Here is a 26,867-nt window from a genome sequence, read left to right on the forward strand (position 1 = left end):
TTTCAGAGATAATTACCAAATATAGCAATTAAAATTTTTAAATATTCAATTCATTAAATAATTGCTACAGATCAATCTTCTAAAAGGCCTCAAACTAGACACTGCAGGGAAAAGAACATTGACCAAAGTGTCAACTTCACTCTTCAGAAGCTCACCCAATGCAACAGTATACATCATTGTTACACAATTTACAGATACTCAGTTATTCTATCAAGAACATTGCAGAATTAAGTTCAGTTATTGAAATCTACATCCAGGTGGGCATGGTGGCTCAAGCTTATAATCCCAGTGATTTTAGAGGCCAGGGCGGGCAGATCACTTGAGGTTAGGAGTTTGAGACCAGCCTGGCCAACATAGCGAAACCCCATCTCTACCAAAAATATAAAAATCAGCCGGATGTGGTGGCATGTGCCTGTAATCCCAGCCACTCAAGAGGCTGAGGCAGGATAATCATTTGAACCTGGAGGGGTGAACGTTGTGGTGAGCCGAGATCATGCCACTGCACTCCGGCCTCAGCCACAGAGTAATACTCCATCTGAATAATAATAATAATAGTAATAGTAACAAAATCTACATCCAGAGGAAGAGATATGAAACAAATCATCAAAATCAAGGAAACAGATAAACTTAAGTCAGAAGATGACAAAATTGTAGCATGTGTTCAAGTCTTAAATGTAGTTAAGTTAATGCTTAGTGTCTCCATTTGTACTAGAAAGGGCAAAGGAAACACCACTCTTATCCTCCTTCACTAAGGTTAAAATTAAGATCAAGCTCCACCTGACAAAATTAAGAGATTGAGGGATATGTATAAAAGGAAAAGTGAGTTTTGCCATAGAAATGGGTTGAACAGTTTATGGACCTATTGGATATATTTATAGGAGACTCAAGTAATTTTCTCCCACAAATTGACAGAACAATGACCCACACAAGACTGCTTCCTGTTTTGCTGCCAAAACACCAGGCAAAACAGGCAACATGTTCATGCCTGAGGGTAGCTCTGACTGCATTGGTACTATGTCATATGCTAGTTTCAAACCCTGTTAATGTCATAAACTGGCAGGCATTGCATCTTGCCAATTATAGCCAGTTCATTATTAACATTACTGAGTGAATATTATATATGGTATAATTCATTACAGTGTAAATAGCCATTTATATCCTGAGGAATTCCTCACCAAGACTATGTGGAATATTTTTGATCAGTGGAGGAGACACATTAAGTAGCTTTATCCCATTGCCCATTACTCTTATATTTCATTTTATTGAAGGTATCAAGCAATGAGAGTTATGGTATTTATCAGCTTTTGAAGATCTTTTTTCTTGTAATTTCTGTTCTCATTATAAATAGATGCCCATGTTCATACATAAAAAAGATCACCAATCACAGATAATTAAAATGGATAATAATGAAAAAGTTTGAAATATTGCAAGAATTACTAAAATGTCACAGACATGAAATGAGCACATGCTGTTGGGAAAATGGCACTGACAGATGTGCTCAACATGGGATTGCCACAACCTTCAATTTGTAAAAAACAAAACAAAAACCAATCTCTGTAAGATGCTATAAAGTGGACTGCAATAAAAAGAAGTATGCCTGTATAGACAAATGTCAGCATACTATTATATTCCCCAAAAAGAACTGTCTCCCAGGAAAGGTGATGACAGCACTTTTTGTTTATGTGTGCTTTATTCCTCACTCAAAGCTATAGAGTTTTAATGCTTATTATGTGAGACCTCTGTCTCTCCAGGCCTTTGAGAGAGCCCTTTTGGAAAAATTCCTTTGAGATAGGTGAGAGATCTTCCATCAGGAGGTGGGGCAACAAGAGCAGAGTATGACTGATGATTTGAAATCGACTGTATTGAAAGATTGATAAAGTTTGGGGAAAATTAAATTACAGGACAAGTGAAGTATACTCACTACACTACAATGACAATTCAATAATTAATCTAAATTAATTCAATAAATTTTTTATATAAAGAAAAAAGTGACTCAAAATAAAATTATCCCTAGATGCTAAAATGCTAAAACCAAGAGTTACTTTTTCTTTCTCATCACACATCAAACTTATCTTTAAGTCTTATGGACTGTACCTTCAAATACAGGTTAAATCTTTCTACTTCTCTCCATCTATAGAGCCCTCCTCTACTCCTAGCTATGTCATCTCAACCTTGTGCATCTCCTGGCATCCGTTCTTTCTTCCTTTTATGCTATTCTTCATACAGTGGACACATTTTTTCAAAATATAAGTTGAGTCATGCCATTTCCCCATTTAAAACTCTTGATGATTTATTGTTGCACTTTTTTATTTTTTATTTTTTATTTTTTTTATTTTTTTGAGACGGAGTCTCGCTGTGTCTCCCAGGCTGGAGTGCAGTGGCGTGATCTCGGCTCACTGCAAGCTCCGCCTCCCGGGTTCACGCCATTCTCCCGCCTCAGCCTCCCAAGTAGCTGAGACTACAGGCGCCCACCACCACGCCCGGCTAGTTTTTTGTATTTTTAGTAGAGACGGGGTTTCACCATGTTAGCCAGGATAGTCTCGATCTCCTGACCTCGTGATCCACCCACCTCGGCCTCCCAAAGTGCTGGGATTAGAGGCTTGAGCCACCGCGCCCGGCCTTATTGTTGCACTTTTATAAAAATCCTCAAATCAACAAAGAAGCAGTACGTTCAAATCAGACATGTTCAATGAAGAAGTACGTGTATTAAATAAGAACCAATATAGAAACAATACAGAAATATTATTGAAATGAGTGCCAATAAAAATGAGCGAAAGGATAGAAACTTAGCCTGCATTCAAACATCAACTGGTTATACAACCCACTTAACCTTTTAAGAGAGACTAAAATATCTAGGACCTGTTCAGTTTCAAAATTCTAACGATTTATGTTTTGTCTTTTCAGATGCTCAACAATTAAAGGAGAAAAATATGTCAATTTCTAAATAAATAATACCTTTAATTTGCATAATGCTGTATGGCTTAAAAAATGTTTGTACATTAATTACCCCATATAATGTCTTTAGTTTCTCCCTTCTTTTGCTTCTTCCAGATTAAACAGATAAAAAATAATTGAGCTTCCCAAGACTTCCTGTTCCTTATTCTACCTTGCCTGTTCTAAAAAAATGTCATGCAATATGTTTGTCATAGGATACCACTACCTTTAAAAATAAATTTCCATCTTTAGTTGAATTTGGGAAATAAAAATAGCTTAGAGACACTAATGCTTGCTAACATGGTAAACTTTGAAGAATTTTACTATCTACAATCTAGTTTGAATAATTCTATAAACATTTCACAAAAGATAAATTTATGAACATAGATGAATATTTTCAGGTATATTTATTTTTGTTCCTAGAATTTGTAAATATAACTTGAAATATACCAATGGTCTGAATAATGATTCTGAAAATTCTTTTAATCCAACTAAGAAATTAAAATTTTAGATCAATACTTCATTGTAGTGTGTCATGTCTGGCTGTCTGCAGAAGGAAAGTGGAAATCTAGAGGAAATGAAATGGAGAATGCTCAGGGATAAATTGCCATCATGCACATGTAATATTCTGCTATGTTTCTGATAACCTCTAAGCCCTAATTTTCTAATGGAATGAGATAACTCTGTCAGAGGCAAAATCAGTACTTTGAAAGTACACACCAATGTTCTGTGAAATTAGAAATTGACCTTATTTTCCTTTATAGAATAAATACAAGTGGGCTTATATATTTGGAGCATATATAATATTTGAAATAAATTTTAGATGCTTTAAGTGTGTCATTATATATCTTCTTCCTTATTGATAACAGATTAAAATATAAAAAAGTGATTCTGTAAAATATGGTTACTAATCAAGACCAATTTTTGTTTTAATAATTGCCAGTATATATTTTTCTAATTGCAACTTGAACAGAAATAATATATTTCAAATCCTACTTTATTATCAATTAAAAAGGTAATACGATTTTCCCCCACAATCTTTATGCTTAAAATTTATACTATTACTAACTTGGGGTGATTATGCATATCAGATCTTTATGATAAAATTTTTTTCACAAGGAACAAATTGTTGACTATAAATTAAGTTGCTATATTAACTATAAGCTAACTATAAAAAATTTTTAGCTATTAAGATATTTCAGATAGATGCATTGTTGAGATTATTGAGTTAACTCACCCAACCAGTATTTATTAAGTTATTTATATGTTCCAGCCATTTGTTGTTCTAGCTGGGGTCATTTGAAAGGAAAGGTAGATGGATGTTTAGCATAAAATAGTACAAGAGTTTCTAACTAATGTCTTGAGATGTATCTGCAGCTTGATTATTGGATATTCAAGACATTTGCTATTGCTACAATTTCTACCACTATGATTCTTTTCCGTATTTGTTGCCTTGGAGACAGTATATGGTTAAGGGAATGGGCATTGGGTTCTCCATGGGTTCAAGTCCTAGCTTCGCCAATTACTACTCATGTGAACGTGGGGGAAAGTATTAACTTCCCTACCACACAATTTTTTTCATTGGAAAGATGAAGATAAGAAGGTTCCCACTGGCCTCTTGAGAAGTTAGAATGAGATATTGCTTGAAAAACACTTAAAGCTATTCCCAGAGGTTGTGTGGTGGTTGTACTTTTAATGAAAAAACAAAGTGATGCCTGAGATTACTGTGGGACCTTTCTTTTTTAAAAAAATGATTAAAAATATTGTGCCTTAATTTTTTGATTTGTTTAATTGGCAAATAATAATTGTACCTATTCATGGGGCACATAGTGATGTTTTGGTAGATGTAATGTATAGTATTTGGACCAGGGTAATTAGCATATTCATCATCTCAAACATTTATCATTTCATTGTGTTTGGAATGTTCAACATCCTCCTTTTAGCTATTTAAAGCTATTTAATACATTATTGTTAACTATAGTCGTCCGATAGGCTATAGAGCACTAGAACTTATTCTTCCCATCTAACTGTAAATTGGTATCCTTTCACAAATCTCTCCTATCCCTCAAGACCTTTGACACTCACTCTTCTTTTGTTGGAGCCTGTAATCTATGAATTTCTCTTTCCTGACTGACGCCCTTTTTTGCTGGAGCATATCTTTCAAAAGGGGGCATGGGTCAACCTTTTGTGTCTAGTCTATTTCTAGTTTACCATCATACTTGGTTGATACTATGGCTTCAAACAGAATTTTAAGTAGAGATAATATTTTCTCAGATTTTGAAGCATTGTTTCACTGTCTTCTAGCATTCAGTACTGCTGTTGTGAAATTTGATACCATTCTCAGTCTCACTTTTGTATTCAAGGGCTTTTTCTCTGTGGAAGCTTTTAGGATCTTCTCATTTTCTCTGGCATTCTGAAATTTTGTAAAAATTACATATGCTTTCATTGTTCTAGTCACTTTATTGGCCCTTTCAAACTCTAGATGCTTACCTTTTAGTTCTGAAAAAATATCTTGTATGATTTATTTGAACTATTCTTCCTACCTGTTCTCTCATTTTGATATTGCTATTATTCATTGGCTATCCTGAATCAATTCTAGAGAGTTTTGTTCTATATCTCTTACTTTTCCTTTTATATTTTCTGTCTCTCTATTTTATTCTACTTTCTTGGTAATTTCTGTTTTAACTTTCTACCATTTGAATGATTTCTCTATTTTGGGTGTTATATGATGATAGTTAATTTCCAGGAGCTCTTTCTTATCTTCTGATCATTGTGTAGCTTTCTTACTTTGTTTTATGAATGCAGTATCTTTTCTTCTCTTATTGAGTTGATTAATTGTACTTTATTTGGATTGTTCTCTACTGTTGCTTTGTTTCTATCTCTTCTTTCAGCTTCTTGTTTTTATCTTTTTCTTTCATGTTAGAGGTAGGTTGAGCAGGAAAGGGTTAACTCAGCAGGCCTGGGTTACTCAAATCCTGTACATTTCAAAGAAAGGCCTGCATTTAGGATTGGCTCTTGGCTGGCTCTTGGGAGATAAATCCTGAGTCCCTGGGATAGTCTGACTGATAAGATGGCATTTGTGTCCCGATGGCCTTGGTCACCGTATACCAGTTTGATCAGATATTTTATGCTAACCGTGTGATTTATGGTGAATGCCTCTTTTTGCTCTGAGTGATGGGGGTAGAAGTGTGAGTAGCTGAGATTAATCATACATTGTCTTGCTTGCCTGTATAACTGACTCCTCGATAAAATCCCTGTACCTCAAAACGCAGGTGAGCTTTCCTAGTTGGCAACACTTTCATTGTGTCACATGTCATTACTAAGAAATTAATTGCAGCCCTTTGTGACTCTACTGGCAGTAGACACCTGGAAGCTTGTGCCTGGTTTCTCTTGGAATTTGCCCCATGTGCCCTTTCCTTTTGCTGACTTTTGTATATATCCTTTCATTGTATTAAAATATAACCATAAATGTAACCACTTTTCTGAGTCCTGTGTGTCCTTCTAGTGAATCATTGAGTCTGTAGAAGCTCTTGGGAACCCTCAACACACAGGTTACTTTTAATTGACTCTTCCTGTTTTACGTAAGGGACTAAATGCATCTTGGACTCTCAGAACATGAAGACAATATTTGTTTATTTTACTGTGGGGCAATGGTTCTCAAAGTGTTGTTCAAGGACCCCTGAGGTCCCAGAGAACTTTGTAGGGAGTTCATGAGGTCTGTACTATTTTCATATTAATGCCAAGGTTTTATTTGCCTTTTTTACTACGTTAACTTTTGTGCTGATGGTGCCAAACAGTGATGGGTAAAACTGCTGAAGCCTTTGCCATGGACAAAGGAAATGGCACGAAGGTATACTTAGTATACCTTTAGTATATTCTTTACCACCACACACTGTTGTAAAAAAGAAATATGCTAGTTTTACTTGATGTTGGCCTTGATAAAGCAATAAAACTTGAAATTGAGTATACATCTTTTAATATTTTATGTGAGAAAATGGGAATTATGCCTACTATTCTGCTGCATTCTGAAATACAATGGCTGTCGCAAGGAAAAGCACTAGTGTAATTGAATGGAGAGTTGAAGTCACCATTTTTTTCTTCATGGAAACCATTTTTACTTGAAAGAATGACTGACTGAAAAACTATGGTTATGCAGATGTGGGTATTTGCCAGACATTTTTTGAAAATAAATAAAGTGGCCTTACTGGTAATGATAAAATGTGAGCTTTCAAAAAATCAGAAGTTTGGAAAACTTGTATTGGCAACTAGGAACTTAAGAGCTTTCCAATCATTACAAAATTTTCTGATGAGATTAGTGGTAATATTAACAAATGTAATTTTTTAATATTATGTAATGAAATCTGTCAACATTTGGAAGATCTTTATAACTCTGTGAACAAAGGTTTTCCAAATGATAAATGCATGGTGCTACAAAATCCCATGCATGGGTAAAAATACATTCAAAGTGCAGGACAGACTTTAATGTAATAGAATCAAAAAGTTCATTGATGTGGTTTCAGATTCTACGTTGCAATTAACCTTTAAGAAACTACTCCTTTTCAAGTTGGAGTGTAGTTTGAATCTGCAATTATCTGAAAGGGCTATTAAAATACTCTTCCCTTTTCCAACTACATATTGCTGGGAGGGTGCATTTTTTCATACACCAACAAAATTTACATGTTGCAATAGATTAAATGCAGAAGCAGATATGAGAATCCTGCTATCTTTTATTAAGACAGACGTTAAAGAGGTTGCCAAAAATACCATACTTCTACTACATCTTTTTTTTTTTTTTTTTGAGAACATAGTTATTTTTCATGAAAACACTTTTTTATGTTATATAGTGGATTATTGTTATTTTGAAATGAATTATATATTTTTTAAAATTCACAGGTTAATTTCTAATATGTTAAAACTTGATAGACATTACCTGCATAAACAAGAGCTTTTTGGGATCTGTAACGATATTTATGAGTGTAAAGAGATTTTGAGACTAGAAAGTTTGAGAATTGCTATTATAAGTCTTAAGGGAGGAAGCTAGTCTTTTAATTGGGATGAGACCAAATGCTCTTATTTGTGGGTGCATTTCTCTGAAATTCCTTTCTTTTTCCCCCTAGAGAGCAATCCTTCAGTTCCCTGACTTAGAGCTTTATGATGGCATTTTGAGTTTGCAAGTAGTTTAGTTCACTGAGTAGACTTTTCGTTAATTTTCTAGTTTTCAGTCCTGTGTCACACTTCTCTCCTCCATTCTGCTTTGTGGCCATAACCGGGATCCTTCTGATTTTATTTCTCCAGAGAATAGCCTCTGCTCTCCTGTTGAGTTTAGGAGCAGAATCTAGGTCCATGCTGTGGTTCACTCTTTGTTTCCATCCCCCTCTTCCTTTACTCTGTTGTAGTAGTCCCCACTGTTCCATCTATTTTACTCTTCTAGAAAGGTGTGCTTTCTTAGGCTCTGTCATTTTCCCTCTTGGCATTGTTTTGGGTATGTGCTAAGCTGAATAATGGCTCCTTTCAAAGGTAGCCATGTCCTAATTCCTGGAAATCATGGAGTTTTCTTATGTGGCAAATACTTTACAGATGTGATTAAGTTAAAGATCTTGAAATGAGAGATTATCCTGGATATCCAGGTGGGCTCTAAATGCAATAACAAGAATCCTTATAAAAGAGAGACAGGTGGAGATTTGTAGCAGGCAGAAAGGGAGAAGAAAATGCGACCATGAAGGTAGATTAGAATGATGCACCCCCACACCGAGGAATACTGGCAGCCATCAGAAGCTGAAAGAGGTGAGGAACGGCTTCTCTTCTTCCAAAGGGCACGTGGCCCTGCTGGCATCTTGATTTCTTCCTAGTGATATTTATTTCAGACTTCTGGCTTCCAGAATTGTGAAGGAATTAATTATTACTGTTTTAAGCCACCAAATGTGTGGTCATGTTATAGCAGCTTCAGTAAACTAATACAAAGCAAAGGGTTTTTTTTTTTTTCCTTCATTTTATGCATGCAGTGAGGTTTTGAAAGGTAGAGTAGGTAAATGTATATGGCCTATATATGCTGGGTAGAAACAGAAGCTTTTTAATGAGCTTCTAACTGCCATAAAGGCAAAGCAAGTTTGGGAGAGTGAACATTTTAGCAAAATAGAAATTCTTCTGATTATTTGGGGTGACTCAGATGTCCTCAGAGGGGCCCTAGATTTCAGTCACTCTTTTTAAATTCTCCAAAAAGAAAGCACATCCGAATGGTTGTAACTTATCTGGAGTTGTTAGAACTAGCCAATGACAAACACAAATTGTTTATCCAGTCCTAGAACTTGGAAGGATTGGGGAATCACCAGTTTCAGAAAGAGAGGGATGAGTTATACCTCACATTTTACACTATTGCTCTGCTGTGGGGCATTATACAACTTTCTGTCTGAGCTGTGTGACCATTTTCTCTCTGTCTTTTGAGCTTTTGTGCTGTTTAAAGAAGGGAAGAAGAATTGTTGCTTCCCCAGCTTTTCCCATGTTTGATGTTAATGATGCTTCTTAATTATATTGTGTGCACATGTGCCAAAGATCATGGACAGCTGCAAGGGAATATAGGTCAGGGAAAGCTGGAGCTGTAGTAACATAGTGTATGCATCGTGAGGCCAGTGGAGAGAGACTGAATGATGGACGTGGGCACTGGAAGGCGTGCCTTTCTTTCACAGTCAACAAAGATTTAGGTAGCCTTCACCATGTGTGTAATTCAGTACTACAGCTATTTGAGGAGAAGAGTAACCTTCACCCTGTCCTAACTTTTACATGAGGAATCATAATGCACAAGAAATTATAATGCACTTAAAAAGATACATACCTGAAGGGAATAATTTCTGAATTTCTGGAGGTAACAAGAAGCAAAGCAAAACATTTAACATCTAGATTTGCAACATTAAAACAAATAAAGAGGCTATTATTCAAATTGTATCAAGACATGAGAGCTCAGAATTTATAACACAGTTGGGATTCAGATATTTTCTGCAAATTAGATTTTTCTTTTCTTCATATGAATAGAATCACTTGGGAATATTTCCTGATAGATATAGGCCTTTTAAAATAATGATGAATAAGAGAGGACAAATAAAAACTAAATTAACATAATACACCAAATGAACAGAATTATATTAGACAGAAGCAGGAAAATGACCATTTTAGGTAGCATGCCCCCTAGGCTGTAATATGTCTAATGCTGTTGTTTACGGTACTTCATATGCTGCTGGTGGTCAGTGAAAGTTTAAAACACAATCAGAAACATATTCTGCAGTAATAAATTTTACTTTTGGCTGCACACAGACTTGAATATAAAAATTACTGTCTCCTAATTCAAAAAGCCACTTCCCCCAAATGAACAATTGCCATTAATCCATTCTTCCCAGTTGCTTGGCAACTTTTAAATAACTAGCAGATATCAAGAGATGCATTTCTTAAAAAAAAAATCACTGAATATTCGATAAGCCACTGATTAGTGTTTATGATAAAACTGGGTGGAGGGAGGAGAATTGGGAAATAAGGAGAGGAAGAATCATAGATGAATAATATGTGCAGTCATTAGGGCATAAGTTAACAAAGGGCTAGTATACTAAATCCTGGACTTAGAGAGTTTACAATTCCTTTCTTCCACTGCCTGCCTTGTTCCAGACAGGTCTGATGTTTACAGGGGTGTGTGTGTGTGTGTGTGTGTGTGTGTGTATGCATGTGTGTGTGTGAGAGACAGAATGTAAATAAAAGAGAGTAAAATAATGTTAAAGGAAAAGTAATACAAAGGCATGGATATTAGAATGAAGCAAGAAATGACTTTACTTTTAAAAATGCCAATCACAAAGACCCAAAGGCCCTCAAGCTTGAGTATCAGATTCTAGCAGCCATTTAGAAGAGAGATACATGGGGTGAGGTGTACGAAAGATACATGTTTGTGGCTTTGGAGATGCAGAAGTATTCCTGAGGCTGGGGACAGGCAGGTATTTCCTTAAGTCTTAATAGAAGTGGCATTGTGTGATATAATGAAGGACATTCTTGACAGAGGTCTTCTGTGGTGCATTGTTGACTGTGCACATCTCAACACAGGCAAATGGCTTCACACACAATGATTCAGCAAAATTATTTCTATCAAGAGCTGTTACATGGACCATGTATATAGCTGGATGGAAGGACCAGAAATTGCTTCTGAAGCAAAGGTGCTCTGGAAAGGAATGAGTAGAGATAGCTGGGCTTGCCATGTCTTTCTGACCCTCTGTGCTTCTTTAGTGCTTGAGAGTCAAGAAATGACTTAGTGCATCTACTTCTACAGAGGAGGAAGTGGCTTTCTGCATAAAGCAAGAAAAATGGAATGGACTGAGGCTTATTATATACATTTCAGCAGCCTATAACTTCCCCTTTCCTCGTTAATTATATAATTCTAGATATGGACCTAGGTAGGCTCTTCATCCTCTAGATGAGCAGTTATTCATACAACTAAAAACCCACAGAGTATGGATAAAATAAAATATGCTTTAATGATCCTTTCTGTCTGAAGACCCAGGGGGGCTAATTCAGAGCCACCCACCTTGCACAACTTCAGAGGGTATCATTTAAATGGAATTTTATGAGAAGTTCCAGGAGTTCTTGGAGTTGTGCTACCTAGACATTCTGAGAGACTCTTTTGCTAAAGAGTGGCTATAAGAGTTGCTTTTCTCCCATTTCAAGCAGGGTAAAGTGCATATTAATATTAGAGAAGTGATGATGGTGCTGTCTCAAGTAAGCTGAGTCTGTTTTTTGTTTTTGTCAAGAGACAGAATTTCCATGATCAGTTGGCAGAGATGCAAACAAAACACACACCACCTACATCTGCTAGATGTTCTGTTGGCCTGATGACTGTGGGACCCTCTGGTAAATGTATTTTTCAAATAGGTCAAAGCATAACTCCTACAAATATAAGCACCTGTCAATGATTTCACTCAACTCATCAGTTAGTGCAGTAATCAGTAATATAGAAAGCTGATTCCAAGAATATTTGAGAAAGTGGGTATTTATAGGAAATTCAATAAGAGAATGTTAAGATGAGATTGCTAAGTTAGATTGGAAACTTGTTAATGGCCTTAAAGGCAATAAACGATAACATATGGGGTAATTTTTTTCCCCACTAGATAGAAATAATTTGCATACAATTTAATACTCTTTTTTACAGAATCAATTGGGTGCAGTCCTGATTCTTATCAGGAAATGTTAGGCATCCTAATCATAGCAGAGGTGATTTAGGGCTAGGCTGCTATTGGGTTCTTAATATTAATTTTTATTAACTTACCCTGAGTGCACACACAAGGCATACTGGATCAGAGAGAGATTTCTTAAGCATGTCAGCCCCTGCTGCCCCAGACTTCACCTCTGGGATGATGTGATAAAAGCGAGGCCAAATGTTCTACTGGAGTAGCTGAAGACTCCAGAGGTAAAGAACAAGAAAAATGATTTTTATCTGCTTATAATGGGAAAGGAGGTAGCAGTCCCTTCCCTTCCTGAAAAGGCCTCTTTGAAAACATAATGGACCTGAATCTTTACTCCAGTTCTTTGGTTTATAAGTAAAATTTCTCCAGCATCCAGAATTCCCTGTGTGTCTTGACTTTTACCAGCAAGAAATGTCTTCAAGTTCTGAGGCCTGCTTATTCCTCCTTGAAATGTAAATACCTAGAAAGATGACACTCCAGTCTGGGAAATAATCATTTAACACTCTTTGGATCTTTTTGGATGAGAGTAATTAGCTCCACTGTGAGGGAAACAAATGTTAGGGAAACAGACCTAATCCCTATAGCATGTAAAAAATGTTTTTAGGTGAAATGAAAGATTAAAAAATTGCCTGTCTTCGTACTGTACACGTTTTTTGGAGGGGTGTCTCAGGAGGTTAGGGCTTTTGGCAGGAACGAATATTATAGGTCAGTGGTTCTCAAAATGTGGTCCCTGGACCAGCAATATTAGCATCACTGGGAAATTTTTAGAAATGCAAACTTTTTAGGTATTATGTTACATCAAACTTACTAAATTAGAAACTCTGGGGATGGGGCCAACAATCTGTTTAATATGTTCTCCAGGTGATTCTGATATAGGCTAGTTTGAGAACCACTGCTGTAGGCCATGTGTTCATGAGCTAGTCTTAATATTTCTCTTTATATCCTGCTGCTGTCTCTTTGCTCCCTATCATGTATTGTTGATTCTTTATCAATGAACAAAACATCTATCTGCTGCCATGGTAAGATCTACTTTCACTGCAGTGGGTTTAATGGTAAACAGAAAGAATAAATTTATATGAAGGAAGCATCTTATTATTATGAAGAGACTGTAAGATTCCTATTTCTGAAGGACTTTAAAAATTAGATGAACAACTGCATATTTTGGATTATTTAAATATGGATATCTGAACAGCAAGGAGGCTGGACCAAATCATTGTGGACTATTTCAGTTTCCTTGAGACAAACAGTATTTGGTAGATCAAATTGAGGAGCAACTGAGCAGGATCATGCATAGTAAGATCCACCAGGCCTAAAGCTGACTTTCATCAAATTTTATTTTATATTGCATTTGCCATCACCAGTACATGTAGGAAACAATAATGGCTACTCTTACATGTTTCGTGTTTTAATGTTTTTAATCAGTTGAAATTTTGATGTCATCTCTCTCTTTTGATACAGTAATTATTTGAAGTGTTTGGTGGTGTGCAATATTTGTTTTGTGATACTCACAAGGTGTACATGAGAATTCCTTTGATGTATAAACAGTGTATTCTCTCACACAAAAGTTAGTTCAGTCTTATCAGTAATAACTCTAGGAGCTCAAGAGAACCTACCTATTTCTTCAGGTAATCTGCCCTTCTGGAACATTAGTAAATGATATCAGATGATGTAAAATTCCGTTTTTAAAATCCCCAAATGGTTTCTTGAAATTATCTTTCAGCTTTATGAATCTCAGCAGACAGAACATCTGGGATTGATGACAGACATTTCCAGCATTCTTTTTATATTTCCGTGAATATAAATCTGATTTCCCTGGGTTTCATGACAAATATCAGGAGAATTAACCCAGAACAGAGAAGAAACACACAGTAAGGAACATGTAATTACTAGCATGGTGTTTCTGTACTGTAGTGCAAATGTGACGTAAGAAAAATGTGATAAAGGAAAAAAAAGAAATTTAGGTAACACTATGTTACTTAACATTAAAAAGGGAACAATCCAGGTTAATATAAATACCAACCTAGGAACTGTGGATGCTTCAGAAACAGAGAATGTTTGCTTGTTTCGTGTATCACCCATTTTCATAAAGCAGAATTGTTTTTATGAACTGCAGAATGACTCCTTGCAGTGCTATACCCCTTGTTGCCTCTGAGATTGGTTTGGAAGGAGTAGGCATTATTTTTTAAATTGCAGTGTTTGTCCAGGTTTCTGAGATCATTTAGTTGTAGTTTCAGTAGATATTCCAAACATGAATGTCTGAATATAAGCAATGTACACAAATCTTTTTTTTTTTTTCCTTTCCCCTTGAGGGCTTGCTCTGGAGAGGGAAATTAAAAAAAAAAAAAAAACAACAAAAAAAAACTACCTTGTAGGAAACGTTTCTATGTGATAACTCAGGTAATTTCTCCTTTTACCTACTTTTCTATTCTGTTGTACTTTGATTTTGAAACTGCTCAGCATACCAAGTTGTGGAGAATCACTTTAGTTCTTTAGTTTAAGGTGACAATTTTTGACTTGGCTTGATGGGCCCACAGTACCAGAGAGAATAAATGCCTGGACATTCTTTATCAAGTTCTTTAAATAGGGAGAACTGTTTCTTCAAAACAAAGTCAGTGGAAAACATTTTGTTGAACATGACCCTGCTGTCTGGCATATGCTTGTATTGGTATGGTGCTTTGCCTAAACACAACCCCATCCTTACCTTCCCCAAAGGGGAAGGCAGAACGAGGATCGGCAGTCCTGTGGATTGTGCATTTGTCACTGCTGTGACGTGACCTCCCCTCATCCCCCACAACATGGCCCACATTGTCCCAAGAGCTCTGGCGTTCTTCCTTTTATGTCTTCTGTTTTAACTTTCTCATTGGATGATGCTACTATTTAACTTCTTACTTCTTGTGTGTTTGGTGCGAGGCGTTGGGGAGTCCCCTTTCTCCATGAGTCTGGCTGAAGGCTCAGATGCAGTCCTTCCCTTTTGCTTCCTGTATCCAAAGACAGAACACAGGATCTTTTTATTTTAATTGTTTAACACCTAATCATCCAAAGGGGATAAGAAATGAGCAAACTCAGAGAGGTTAAAAGTATTTAAGACAGTTGACAGTTTCTTGCTTCCTTTAGGTCCTTTCCAAATCCTCCATTTTCTTATTGCCCACCTTGAAAACCAATCCCACAGTGGTGTATGATGCTGTCTTATGTGCTAAGAACCCAGAAAACGAATCCTAACACAGCAAATGAATGAAAGGTGTTGACTACAGAATACATTTGCTCAAAACAAGCTCAGCATAAAGATAGAGAGGACACAGAATTGGTTATAAAATTGATTTCTAAAAATTAACTGAAGTCTCCATGTAGTAAGATTTCTTAGTACATAGCCTATAAAATTGAAAAACACATTTCTTTACTGAAACAGCAGAATGTAACCTTGCCATGCAGATAAAAATAAAAGGCTGAGGTGGTGACCAAAGGTGCCTTTGTGTATTTCAGTACCATCATAGCTAAGACTTACAAATGTCACATTCTATGCCCTGAGAAAACTGGAATGATTGTTCTCCTGTCTGCTTCCTTGTCCTTCTTACTTGTGTAATTTGTGCACTTGTATACTGTAAGTATTCTTCAGCTAGTACAGTTTCTGTGACTCCTGGGAATACATTTCCCTGAGACTACCTGCCACTGAGCGATATGTCCAAGCCTAATACTGTGCTCCTTCTTAGGAAGAAAACTAATAATGCTGTATAAAGTTAACTATAGCACAGTAAACCATCCACATTTTGTGGTTCTAAGTCTTTATTCTTGGCAGTAGAAATGTGCTTGGTGGTTAATTTTATACCATGCTGCTGCAACTGAAGAGTTTGTGTCTGACAGCTTTAAATTGAGAAAATGAGTATTTTTGAAACAGCCCAGTAACTATTGGTATGAATCAAGTAATTTTGGGCTACAAATGGATAATTAGTAAAATTCACTCTCTTCTGTAATTTTGTTGCAAGGATCTGCTCCTGACATGAAAAGAAAAGTGGGCATTAAATCTAAAACACATTTCTTTAGCTCTAGGGGTGCCTATGGTACATTTTCCTGACTATAGACTGAAAGTAAGATGAGATTTCTTGCCTTAAGTTTCTCTTTGGCTTCCCAGAGCCCCAGGCTTCCTAGGATAGTGAAGCAGGATACAGGAAAGACCTGAGTTTGGCTTCCTGTGCTGGGGATAATAATAGAACCCACCTCATAGGGTTATTGTTGGATTCAGTGAAATATGCGTGTAAGACTCTCAGCACACAGCTGGTGCATAGCACTTAGGAAATGCTACCTCCATTATTAATATCAGCTGCCTCCTTGGTCAGAGTGTCAGTTTCCTTATCAGTAAGATTTGGAATATATGAATCATCCCCATATCCTATATCTTTCCTCAAGGCATGCACTGAGTGTAGGTAAAGAGTCACCTCTCTTTGTTAATTTTCTTGCTTCAAGAGAACAAGGGGATACATGTCTTCTGGGCTGGATCTAGAAATGTTTCCATGTAACTATTTTATTTATTGGTAAGAGGCTGGCAGGAAGAAATGTTATTTCATTATTTGTTTTTACCTTGCTCTTGAACTATTTTTGCCTGCTCTCCTTTCTTCATCCCAGGAAATGATTTCAGACAGAGCCCATAGTTTTCTAATCATATTCAGGAATTGGAGAAAGTCTCATTTTCGGTATTAGAAACTTTGAGAAAGTCTCATTTTCAGATATTAGAAACTTTGATTTTATCTAAATACAAACCTCTATCTCTTACCCAATTAAATTTTTTCCCCTTCCCCGGTCTGTTCCTGCCCCAGGCTTAGAAGGCAACTCACAGTAGGGAAGAGGAGCATAATTTGCCCTTTCATGATCCCTCTTGGATTTTTCACCCCTTCATCCCTATCCTTGAAGTGGTTTCTGGCTCTTGCAGGGTGAGGGAGGGGAAGGAAAAGAGGAGAGGGAATGGGACATGAAAGTCTAAACTGAATGAGCTGGTGTTGCTGCCCCTCTATGGCAGTTGCCCAAATGCTCTTCCTCCCAGGCTGCTTTGGGGGTTTCTTAGGAAGCTTTGGTGTTGGAAAACTTCCATTTGCCATTTCTTGATGTAACTGATATTTTTCTTTTTTTCAGTTTTAATCATTTTATTTTCAGGTTATTCTTTTCTGGTCCGTAAAACCCTTGCCCTCCCTCCCTATCTCTCTCCCTACCTCCCTCTTAGGCACAAGGGCCAGCTGTCCTTTCTGTCGGTCAGACAAGTTTCCGTTATTAGTCTCTGCATTTTATTTACAATCCTAAAATACAGTTGGAACCAAGAGGTCTATGTCTTTCCCGGGTTCTTTGAGAGAGAAAGGTGGAAGGTTAGATGCCCTCCCCTCTCAAAAGCGTATGGGGGAGAGCATCGTGCATTTTTCATTCTTTAAAGTACAAAAGGGAACCATAGTGGGTTTCCAACCTCAGCTATTTCAACCTGCCTGCCTTTCTGATTTTTTTTTTTTTTTTTTTGGTCTGACATGACTTATCTAGATCAATAGTTCTCCAGCTTGAGCAAGCTTCAGAATTACCTGGAGGGCTTTTTAAGAAACAAGTCCCTGCATCCCACCTGCAGAGTTTCCGTTTCAGCAGATCTAGGGTGGGGCCTGAGAATCTGCATTTCTACAATTACCCAGGTGATACTGGTCTACCAACTACCCTTTGAACTACTACTTGTCTAGAGCAGGAGTTTTCACCTCTGGCTACGAATTACCTAATGATAATTCTATTTACGAAAGATCACTATCAGATACCAGCCCCAGAGATACTCATTTAGTTGGTTTAGGGGTAAGGGATGAATAATGGCATTTCTAAAACTCTTTCCAGGTGATCCTCCCACCTCTGCTCCAGACCCTGTGAGAAGCTGTTTAAGTGTCAGGTTCCCACAAAAAAAAAAACACAAAACTTTTATTTTAGGTTTGGGGGTACCTAAGGTTTGTAACATGTGAAGGTTTGTAACATATGTTAACATGTATTATGGGGGTTTGTTGTACATATTATTTCATCACCTAGTTATTAAGCTCAGTACCCAATAGTTACCTTTTCTGCTCCTCTACCTCCTCCCACCCTCCACCATCAAGTAGATCCCAGTGTCTATTGTTTCCTTCTTTGTGTTCAGAAGTTTTTATCATTTAGTTCTCAACTATAAGGAAGAACATGTGGTATTAAGTTTTCTGTTCTTGCATTAGTTTGCTAAGGATAATAGCTTCCAGCTCCATCCATGTTGCCACAAAAGACATAATCTCTTTCTTTTTTATGGCTGCATAGTATTCCATGGTGTATATGTACCACATTTTCTTTATTCAGTCTGCCATTGATGGGCGTTTATGTTGATTCCACCTCTTTGCTATTGTGAATAGTATTATAATGAACATTCGTGTGCATGTGTCTTTATGGTAGAATGATTTATATTCCTTTGGGTACATACCCAGTAATGGGATTGCTGGGTCAAATGGTAGTTCTGCCTTTAGCTCTTTGAGAAATTGCCATACTGGTTTCTGCAATGGTTGAACTAATTTACACTCCCACCAACAGTATATAAGTGTTCTTATTTCTCTGCAACCTCACCACCGTCAGTTATTTTTTGACTTTCTGGTAGTAGCCATTCTCAATGGTGTGAGATAGTATCTCACTGTGGTTTTGATTCACATTTCTCTAATTATCAGTGATACTGAGCTTTTCTTCATATGATTGTTGCCTGCATGTATGTCTTATTTTGAGAAATGTCTGTTCATGTCCTTTGCTTACTTTTTAATGGGACTGTTTTTCTCTTGTGAATTTGTTACTTATAGATGCTGAATATTAGACCTTTGTCAGATGCACAGTTTACAAATATGTTCTCCCATTCTTTGAAGTTTCTTTTTACTCTGTTGATAGTTTCTCTTGCTATGCAGAAGCTCTCAAATTTAATTAGATCCTACTTGTCAATTCTTGCTTTTGTTGTGGTTGCTTCTGGTGTTTTTGTCATGACATCTTTGCCCATTCCTATGTTCAGGATGATATTGCTTAGGTTGTCTCCAGGGTTTTTGAGTTTTGGGTTTTAGATTTAAGTTTTCAACCCCCACCCCTCCCCCCTGCCCATCCTCCCCCTAAGACAGAATCTTGCTCTCTCACCCAGGCTGGAGTGCACTGGTATGATCTCGGCTCATTGCAACCTCTCAACCTCCACCCATTGGGTTCAACGGATTCTTGTGCCTCAGCCTCCTGAGTAGCTGGGATTGCAGGCAGTCATGTGCCACTACACCCAGCTTTTTTTTTTTTTTTTTTTTTTTTTTTCTGTGGAGCTTTGCCATGTTGGCCAGGCTGGTCAAACTCCTAGCCTCAAGTGATCTGCCCACATCATCCTCCCAGAGTACTGGAATTACAGGAATGAGCCACTATACTGAGCTTGCATTTAAGTCTTTAATCCATCTTGAGTTGATTTTGTGTATGGTGTAAGGAAGGGGTCCAGCTTTAATCTTATGCATATGGCTAGCCAAATATCCCAGCACCATTTATTGAATAGGGAGTCTTTTCCCCATTACTTGTCAGCTTTATTGAAAATCAATGGTCGTAGATGTGCAGCCTTATTTCTGGGTTCTCTGTTTGGTTCCATTGGTCTATGCGCCTGTTTTTGTACCAGTATCATGCTGTTTTGGTTATTGTAGTCTTGTAGTATAGTTTGAAGTCAAGTAATGTAATGGCTTCAGCTTTGTTGTTTTTTTTTGTTGTTGTTGTTGTTGTTGTTGTTGTTTTATTTGCACCTGACTATTCAGGATTTCATTTTGGTTTGATTGATAGAAATTTTTAAATAATTTGTTTTTCTTGTTCTGTGAAGAATGTCATTGGTAGTTTGATAAGAATAGCATTGAATCTATAAATTGGTATGGGCAGTATAGTCATTTTAATATTGATTCTTCCTATGTGTGAGCATTGACTGTTTTTCCATTTGTTTGTGTCTTCTCTGATTTTTTTTTTGAGCAGTGTTTTGTAATTCTCATTGTAGAGATATTTTACTTCCCTGGTTAGCTGTATTCCTAGGTATTTTATTCTTTTAGTGGCAATTGTGAGTGGGTTTGCCTTTTTTATTTGGCTCTCAGTTTGGATGTTGTTGGTGTATAGGAATGCTAATGCTTTTTGTACACTGATTTTGTATCCTGAAACTTTGCTGAAGTTGCTTATCAGCTGGAGGAGCATTTGGGCTGAGACACTGAGGTTTTCTAGATATAGGATTATGTTGTCTGCAAATAAAGATTGTTTGACTTCCTCTCTTTCTATTTGGATGCCCTTTTTAGTCCGTTCTCACACTGCTAATAAAGACATACTTGAGACTAGGTAATTTATAAAGGAAAGAGGTTTAATTGACTCAGTTCAGCATGGCTGGGGAAGGCCTCAGAAAATTTACAATCATGGCAGAAAGGGAAGCAAACATATCCTTCTTCACATGGCAGCAGGAAAGAGAAGTGCCAAGCAAAAGGGGGAAAAGCCCCTCATAAAACCATCAGATCTCATGAGAACTCATGCACTATCATGAGAACAGCAGGACTGGATTAACCACCCCCATGATTCAATTATGTCCCACTGGGTCGCTCCCTGACATGGAGGGATTTTGGGAACTACAATTCAAGATGAGATTTGGGTGGGGATATAGCCAAATCATATCATTGCATCCCTGGCCCCTCCCAAATCTCATGTCCTCACATTTCAAAGCACAATCATGCCCTTCCAACAGTCACCCAAAGTCTTAACTCATTCCAGCATTAACTCAAAGGCCCAAGTCCAAAGTTTGATCTGAGACAAGGCAAGTTCCATCTGCCTATGAGCATGTAAAATCAAAAGCAAGTTAGTTAATTCCTAGATATAATGGGAGTACTGGCATTGGGTAAATATACACCTATTCCAAAAGGGAGAAATTGGCCAAAAAAGGGGCTACAGTCCCCATGCAAGTCCAAAATTGAATAGGGCAGTCATTAAACCTTGAAATTTCAAGATGATCTTCTTTGACTCCATGTCTCACATCCAAGGCACATTGATGCAAGAGGTGGGCTTCCATGGCCTTGGGCAGCTCTGCTCCTGTGGCTCCGCAGGGTACAATGCCCCTCCCAGCTGCTTTCATGGGCTGGTGTTGAGTGTCTGGCTTTTCCAGGTGCACGTTGCAAGCAGTTGGTGGATCTACCATTCTGGGATTTGGAAGATGGTGGCCCTCTTCTCACAGTTCTACCAGGCAGTGCCCCAGTGGGGATTATGTGTGGGGGCTCTGACCCCACTTTTCCCTTCCACTCTACCCTAGCAGAGATTCTCCATGAGGGATCCACCCCTGTAGCAAACTTCTGCCTAGACTGTCAAGCATTTCCATACATCCTTTGAAATCTAGGCAGAGGTTCCCAAACCTCAATTCTTGATTTCTGTGCACCCACAGGCCCAATACCATGTGTAAGCTACCAAATCCTGGGTCTGAAGCAATGGCCTGAGCTGTATGTTGGCTCCCTTTAGCCATGGCTAGAGCTGATGCAGCTGGGTGGCAGGGCATCATGTCCCAAGATTGCATAGAGCAGAGGAGCCCTGGGTCTTGTCCATAAAACCATTTTCCCTCCTAGGCCTCCAGGCCTGTGATGGAAGGGGCTGCCCTGAAGGTCTCTGTCATGCCCTGGAGACATTTTCCCCATTGTCTTGGTGATTAACATTCAGTTCCTCATTACTTATGCAAAATTCTGCTTCAGGCTTGTATTTCTCTGCAGTAAATGGGTTTTTCTTTTCTATCACATCATCAGGCTGCAAATGTTCTGCTTCCTCTTGAACTCTTTGCCTCTTAAAATTTCTTCTGCCAGATACTCTAAGTCATCTCTCTCGAGTTCAAAGTTCCGGGGATCTTTAGGGCAGGGGCAAAATGCCACCAGTCTTTTTGCTAAAGCATAACAAAGATGACGTTTACTCCAGTTCCCAGAAAGTTCCTTATCTCTATGAATCTACCTCAGTTTATTGCCCATAACACTATCAGCATTTTGGACAAAGTCATTTAACAAGTCTCTGAGAAGTTCCAAACTTTATCACATCTTCCTGTCTTCTGAGCCCTCCAAGTCTCTAGGAAGTTCTAAACTTTCCTACATTTTCCTGTCTTCTTCTGAGGCCTCCAAAATCTTCCAACTTCTGCCTGTTACCCAGCTCCAAAGTTGCTTCCACGTTTTCAGATATACTTTTAACAGTACCCCACGCCCTCAATACGAATTTACTGTATTAGTTCATTCTCACACTGCTAATAAAGACATGCCCGAGACTGGGTAATTTATAAAGGAAAGAGGTTTAATTGACTCAGTTCAGCATGGCTGGGGGAGCCTCAGGAAATTTACAATCATGGCAGAAAGGGAAGCAAATACATCCTTCTTCACATGGCTGAAGGAAAGAGAAGTGCCAAGCAAAAGGGGGAAAAGCCCCTTATAAATCCACCAGATCTTGTGAGAACCTATTTACTATAAGGAGAACAGCAGCATGTGAATAACCACCCCCATGATTCAGTTACCTCCCACTGGGTCCCTCCCATGACACCTGGAGATTATAGGAACTCTAATTTAAGATGAGATTTGGGTGGGGACACAGCCAGACCATATCACCCTTTATTTCTTTCTCTTGATTGATTACTCTGGCTAGGACTCCAATATTATGTTGAATAGAAGTGGTGATGGAGGGCATCCTGTCTTTTGCTGGTTTTCAAGGGGAATGCTTCCAACTTTTGCCCATTCAGTATAATGTTGGCTGTGAGTTTCTCATAGGTGGCTCTTATTATTTTGAGATATGTTCCTTCGATAATTTATTGAGAGTTTTTAACATGGAGGATAGTTGAATATATCTTTTCTTGGAGGGTTGCTGAATGTATCTTTTCTGCATCTATTGAGATAATCATGTGGTTTTTGTCTTAGTTCTGTTTATGTGATGAATCACATTTATTAATTTGCATATGTTTAACCAACCTTGCATCCTAGGGATGAAGCCTACTTGATCATGGTGCATTCACTTTTTGATGTGCTGCTGGATTTGGTTTGCAAGTATTTTGCTGAGGATTTTTGCACTGATGTTCATCAAGGATATTGGCCTGAAGTTTTCTTTTTTTTTTTTTTATCATGTCTCTGCCAGGTTTTGGTATCAAGATGATAGTGGCCTCATAGAATGAGCTGGGGAGGAGTCCCTTCTTCTGAATTTTTTGAAATAGTTTTTGTAGAAATGGAACCAGATCTTTGTACATCTGGTGGAATTCAGCTGTGAATCTGTCAGTTTCTGGATTTTTTTTTTTTTTTTTTGTTGGTAGATTATTTATTACTGATTCAATTCCAGAGCTCATTATTGGTATGTTCAGGGAATCAATTTCTTCCAGGCTGAGTCTTGGGAGGGTATATGTGTCCAGAAACTTATCCATTTCTTCTAGATTTTTTAGTTTGTGTGCATAGATGTGTTCACAGTAGTTTCTAATGGTTGTTTTTTTATCTCTATGGGATCAGTAGTAACATTCCCTTCAACATTTCTAATTGTGTTTATTTGGACCTTCTTTCTTTTCTTCTTTGTTAATCTAGCTAGTGGTCTATATATTTTATTTTCTAAAGCAACTCCTGGATTCATTGATCTTTTGAATGGTTTCTCATGGCTTGATTTCCTTTAGTTCACCTCTGATTTTTGTATTTCTTGTCTTCTGACAGCTTCAAGGTTGATTTGTTCTTTCTCTAATTCTTTGTTGTGAGATTACGTTGTTAATTTGAGATCTTTCTAAATTTTTCATGTGGCCATTTAGTGCTATGAGTGTCTTTCTTAACACTGCCTTAACTGTGTCCCAGAGATTCTGGTATATTGTATCTTTGTTCTCATTATTTTCAAAGAACTTCTTGATTTCTGCCTTAATTCCATTATTTACCCAACAGTCATTCAGGAACATGTTGTCTAATTTTCATGTAACTGCATGGTTTTGAGCAATTTTAATTGTGTTTACTTCTATTTTTATTGTGCTGTGGTCTCAGAGTGTGTTTGGTATGATTGCAGTTCTTTTACATTTGTTGAGGATTGTTTTATGTCCAATTATGTGGTTGGTTTTAGAGTCTGTGCCCTGTGGTGATGAGAAGAATGTATATTCTGTTGTTTTCTGGGGTGGAGAGTTCTTTAAAATTCTATTAGATCCATTTTGTCCAAGGTCGAGGTTTGGTCCTTTGTTAATTTTAATGTCTTTGTTAATTTTATGCCTCAATGATCTAATACTGTCAGTGGAGTGTTGAAGTCTCCCACAATTATTCTGTGGGAGTCTATATCTGTTTTTAGATTTCTAAGAACTTGCTTTATAAAGCTGGGTGCTCTTGTATTGGATGCATACATATTTAGGATTGTTAGGTAACCTTATTGAATTGAATCATTTACCATTATATTGCCCTTCTTTGTCTTTTTTATCTTTGTTGGTGTCAAATATGTTTTTTTTAACCCTAAATTAGAATTGGAACCCTGCTTTCTTCTGTTTTGCATTTGCTTAGTAGATTTACCTCCATCTATTTATTTTGGGCCTATGGGTGTCATTACATATGAGATGAGTCTCTTGAAAACAGCATACCATTGGGTTTTGCCTTTGTATCCCACTTTCCTCTGTGCCTTTTAAGTGAGGCATTTAGCCCCTTTACACCCAAGGTTAGTATTGATATGTGTGGATTTGGTCCTGTCACTGTACTATTAGGTGGTTATTATGTTAGCTTGTTTGTATGGCTTTACAGTGACACTGGTCTGTGTGGTTAAGTGTGTTTTGTATTATCTGGTAGCAGTCATTTGAAGGACATAACACACTTTGTCCACTTGAGTCACTGGAGTTCTTGCACAGCTTCTTTCTCATCTCTGCATGTGGGTGTTCCTTTAACTTCAGTGTAGAGTGAGTATAGTTGATAGACTTTTTTAAAATTTCTGGGTGTATTCACTGGGCCAAGGCTTTGTGCAGTCTTTATTTGAAGTTGCCTTTTTGTGTCTGGTTTTAGATGGGGGTATGTTAGTGAGGTATTTTAGGTGTTGAATCTTTGAGGTGTGATCCAGCAGATGGCACTTAGGCTTATTGGTCAGTTTGTAGACTCTTGCTTGGTTCTGTGGCTCCCCTGTTTTCTCACAGTTATAGCCATGTTCCCTCTTAACGTTCTGAAAGTGTGGGTTCTTCTCCCCTTCAAGTGCTGGCTGTAGATCATGACTTGGCACTCCTGGACCACCCACTGCAGCTCTGGGGTGATCTCAGTGTTTACGTTCCTTCCCCAGTTTGTAGGCAGCAGAGGAAGAGATCTTAGTAGTGATTGTGGTCAGGGGTTGTTTGCTTGTCTCCTGGGTGCTCCACACCAGAGAGATTCAGGTCAGCAATTGCTCAGTGCAGTCAGCTCAGAATGGAGGGTCTGTACTGTGGGCCCAAGCCAGGGGTTCACTGTCTGGTGATGAGCAGTGGGGTGTTTATGGGACCCATGGGATATGGACTGGCCTCCTCTCCTTGGGTCAACTGCAGCTTGTCGGTGGTGTGGATAAAGTACCTAGGGTTTTTGCTCCTTCATAAGTCCAAGGATGGCAAGGAGAGTTCCACTGCAGAGGGTGTAGCAGAGAGGCTGTCTGTTGCCCCTGGAGGCTCTGTACAGGGAGTTGCTGAGTTGCTGCTGGCTTAATAGCTCTGGTTGGGGGTGGCTGGAGGCCCAGGCCTGGATGACCCGCCTGGTGAGGAAATATGGAAACAGGCACCCATGTAACCATCTGGCCACTTTTCTGTAGGGCTGCTGTGAAATGCTTAGGGCCCACTCCGGTCTATAGTTGCCTTGGATTTTCTAGTATCTGGAAGTATCACCAGTGAAGTCTGCAAAATGGCAAAGATGCCAGCCTGCCCCTTCCTGTGGGAGCTTTGTCCCAGGGTGGTACAGGCCTGTTGCTGGCTCAAAGGAACCAATACGATGTGACTGGAGACCCCATTTGGGAAGTCCCACCCAGTGAGGAAGAACAGGATCAGGGACCCACTTAAAGAAGCAGTCTGGCCACCTTTTGATAGAGCAGCTGTGCTGGGCTGGGGGTCTACTTCAGCAGCTGGTCACCTCAGACACTCTAAAACCCAAAGGCTGGAATGACTGAGTCACCCAAACAGTAGAAGTAATGGCCAGCCTCTCCCTCTAGAAGCTCTGTCCCAGGAAGCTTACAAATATTTGTTGGTTGGAGAACACTGACAGTGTGGCTGGAGATCCCACTTGGGAGATCCTGCCCAGCAAGGAAGAATGGGTTCCAGGACCCACTTAAAATAGCAGTCTGGCCACATTTTGGTAGAGCAACTATGCTGTGCTGGGGCATCCCTTTTATCCCCAATTGGCTCAGACTCTCCAATGCCTGAAGGCTGAAACAGCTAAGTTGCAGAAACAACAAAGATGGCAGCCCACCCCTCCCTCTGGGAGCACTGTCCCAGGGAGAATTCAACTCTCTGTCGACCGGACAGCACCAACAGGCATGGCTGGAGGCCGGGGTTGGGAGGTCCCTCCCAGTAAGGAGGAACGGAATTGGGCACCTGCTTAAAGCAACAGTCTGGCCATGTTTTCATACAGCAGCTGTGCTGTGAGTTCCCTTCTGCCCCTGGTCTGCTCAGAATCTCCAAAGCTTGAAGGCTGGAACAGCTAAGGCACCTAAACTGCAAAGATGGCAGCCCACCCCCTCCCCCTCCCCCTAGGAGCTCCTTGTTAGGGAGGTACAATGTCACTACCAGTG

The 26,867-nt window shown here is 38.5% G+C and overlaps 1 protein-coding gene across 1 annotated transcript in view; it reads right to left on the reverse strand.

Annotated features, from left to right (window-relative positions):
* The window catches only part of SRP19 (signal recognition particle 19), an 823,764-nt gene extending 804,522 nt beyond the window's left edge, over positions 1-19,242 (reverse strand). The window contains exon 1 of the mRNA XM_050793075.1: positions 19,233-19,242. The gene's annotated coding sequence lies outside the window, so the exon portion shown is untranslated. The remainder of the gene's footprint in view (positions 1-19,232) is intronic.
* Between the last annotated feature and the right edge of the window lie 7,625 nt (positions 19,243-26,867).

Source organism: Macaca thibetana, chromosome 6 (genome assembly GCF_024542745.1).
Source record: "Macaca thibetana thibetana isolate TM-01 chromosome 6, ASM2454274v1, whole genome shotgun sequence".
In the NCBI taxonomy this organism is placed as follows: domain Eukaryota; kingdom Metazoa; phylum Chordata; class Mammalia; order Primates; family Cercopithecidae; genus Macaca; species Macaca thibetana.